Source organism: Chenopodium album, chromosome 21 (genome assembly GCF_948465745.1).
Source record: "Chenopodium album chromosome 21, dcCheAlbu1.1, whole genome shotgun sequence".
Taxonomy (NCBI): domain Eukaryota; kingdom Viridiplantae; phylum Streptophyta; class Magnoliopsida; order Caryophyllales; family Amaranthaceae; genus Chenopodium; species Chenopodium album.
The window spans coordinates 34,598,082-34,601,397 of record NC_137854.1 but is presented as its reverse complement, the minus strand read 5'-3'; the positions used below and the strand labels follow the sequence as shown (position 1 = coordinate 34,601,397).

The following is a 3,316-nucleotide window of genomic DNA, read 5'->3' as shown; positions in this document are numbered from 1 at the left end:
AGCATAACAAGTGTCAGCAGATTATTAATACTCAATACAACATAACTAAGTAGGGTTCAGTAGACCAGTCCACAACAAACTAGAGCAGTTCAAATGAACGGGGTCTAAGTTACAATATCAAATTCAACTTCCAATATTTTAAAAATATATATTTTTTTCTTATATTATATACTTCATATTTAATATCTTTCTAATATATCCCGTGCATTTTGCACGGACATAATCTAGTGAACAATAATAGAAGTGTAAATCAAAACATTATTTTTTTTAATTAATTACGATACATTCAATTCGATCATCATTTGGTATTACAGCAGATTTAGACCACATAGTCACTTATATTATTATACTTGTACGGTTGTACCTCATAATATATAAGTAGTACCATACAATTCAGCCATTGTTAATTACATACTTAGCTTGAAACTCTGCCTACTGAATTATCAGTAGCATAAGATATTATTGGCACCCAAACAAGATTATCTGCAGGAAAGAAATGGCAAACTGGGGATGAACCAGGCTTAATGCCTAGAACTCGAAACGAGACATGATCAGGACTCCATTGAGAGGTATCCATATGACAAACAGCAACAGCTTCATGTACAATATTGTTATCATCTTCACCTCTTAATGAAACTTGAAACACCTTGCTTTCGCTTTCTTGGAAATGGCAATAGTACACCACGTATGGGTACGGCATGATGTGACAAGCAACCATTTTCGGGGCTAGTATTTCTCTAGGTTCATCTACTATGGTATAATTTTGTAAAATACTACCAAATTTCACGAAGTTTTGGGTGGTCATCAAGGCCCTAAACTTTGTTGATGATCCGAAGATTTTATGCACAAAATCGAGCATAGACTCTAAGGAAGTTGGACAAAACTTAGTCTCTCCTTGGATAGGTTTCATTATGATACATAGTCTTAGAGTATCTTCCATGGCTTTAGCTTGAGGCGAACCTTGAGAGAAGCCGAAGAGTTTAAGAAGATAAGGGAGTTTAGATGGTGAGAAAGGTATTAACTCGGATTCTTCTCTAGGAAGAAAATGAGGAGTACGCGAAGAAGGATTTCGACCTTTAAAGAAAATAGGCATTACATTTCCTAGTTTAAGGTCTTTAGGGGTGAAAAATACTTGCACTGAATGGTCTATGTGTGGTGTTGTTGAATGGCCTTGATGTTCATGATGATGACTTCCTTCATTCTTGCGATTCGTTGCAACGTTTTCTCCAATTGCATAACCAATCTGCCAAAGAAATTCAATTCAATTCTTATTATTAGTTAATTTAAGGTTCAAGACAAAATAATATGCAAATTATACAATACATAATAAAGAAGATAGTTCACCATTAATAGAAGCAAATACAAAGCCAAACTCCACCGAGTGAATTGAGAATAATGCATCTTTAAAACTTAGCTTGAAATGTGTTATTAGTGTGAATGTTTGATGACTGATGAGGGCAGTATGAGGCTACATTTTTATAAGGTTTTGGATGTAATTATTAGGAAAATTTGTCAGAAAAAACCATTTATAACAACTATTTTGTCGGAAAAAACCTTATAAAATTTTTTTGGCAAAGAGAAACCAGATTGTAAAATTTTTTTGTTGAAAACAACCTGAGATCTCTAATCACTCAATTAACTACTAATTTCCCCTTAATTCTTCTAATTACTCATAAATCTCATTAACCATTTAATAATTAAGTTGATTTATAAAATAAAAAAAATAAAAAAACAAAAACCACCCTCACCACCACCAATCATCTACCCTCTCCTTCTCCCCCTCCCATGGCAGCAGCTAAGCAGCCTCCTCCCCCATCTCCAGTCGCCGCCTGGATCCCCTCACCCCCGCTAACCAACCTCCACCACCAAACTGACCCCCTCCCATTTCCCTTTTTCGAAAAACCACCCACCAACCTTCTGCCATAATCACAACCCAGAAAACTACCCCTAAACACCAACCAAAACGCTTCATACGCAACCACCCCTCATCGATCTTCAACAATCCCTCCTTAAATGCTGCAATCTCTCTCCTCCCATCTAATTTCAACTTTGAAATCCACAAATCCGTTCACAAATACGAAGAAGATCTAGTGTTGGTGGTTTCTTTTGGTAGAATTTTTTGGGTTAGGGTTTAGGAGGGTGGTCGGTGAGGGTAAATGGGAAAGTGAAGGGGTCGATTCGGCGGTAGAGGTTGATCGGCGGGGGTAAGGGGAGGGGGCTGCTGCCATGGTGGTGAGGGTGGGGTTTTTTCTTTTTTCTTTTTTTTTTAATTTATAAATCAACTTAATTATTAAATATTTAGTGAGAGTTATGGGTAATTAGAAGAATTAAGGGGAAATTAGTGGTTAATTGAGTGATTAGGAATCCTAGGTTGTTTTCAACAAAAATATTTTACAATTTGGTTTCTCCTTGCCAAAAAATTTTTATAAGGTTTTTTTTGACAAAATAGTTGTTATAAATGGTTTTTTCTGACAAATTTTCCTAATTATTAATGCATGATGAAATATAGATTCACTGATTTTTGGACTAGTAGTGTTAGACTACAATAATTGTAAACGGCCCCCGCATTATAATCTTTAAGCAACCCAATCATTATAGCTAGGAAATTGCTGGGAAAATACAAGTTTTTCAACACGAGAAACGAAATATGTTCCTTTAAAAGGCATTGTTGTCATTTCAAGTAGGTAAGTATGGGTAAATTTGTAATATCAGCAATAACAGAAGTTAACATTTGTTCAAAAACACTGAAATTCAACGAGCTTCTACAATGAAGATTTCACAAGCTTTAATGATAACTTCAGAAGCTGAAGGGTTTCAATGGAAGAACATAACACCGACCCTTATCCTTTGGGCCGGGTTGACCATGCCCTTTATTTATTCTTAGATTTTTCTTTTGATTCGATGGCTTGGTGGACATATCGAGTGAGCAGTGATGTTTTTAATTTTGGTAATGAAACACTTAAAAAAACGACCATTTTTTAGAAGTTGGACACTTAAAAAAGCAAAGGGAGTATTTAGTAAAACTACTCAAATATATTTACACTAATACAAGACATATAAGTATAAAGGTAAAAAAGTTCACACTCGAGTGATCAAATTCTAACCTTAATATGTCAATTGGACTATATCTATAATACGGAATAGTATAGAGATATAATATGGAGTATAATTATTGAATTCCTATATTTATAATCAAATCGTATAAATCTTCACCTGAAGTCACGATGTAGAGACGTATTGATAATTTGTATTTAATGAATAATTTATAATGTTATCTATAATAGTAAGTGGGTCATGTTAGTCATTTATGGTTTAC

The 3,316-nt window shown here is 34.5% G+C and overlaps 1 pseudogene; it reads right to left on the bottom strand.

Annotated features, from left to right (window-relative positions):
- Positions 1 to 351: 351 nt before the first annotated feature.
- On the bottom strand, positions 352 to 2,666 carry LOC145600715 (BURP domain-containing protein BNM2A pseudogene; annotated as a pseudogene).
- Positions 2,667 to 3,316: the final 650 nt, after the last annotated feature.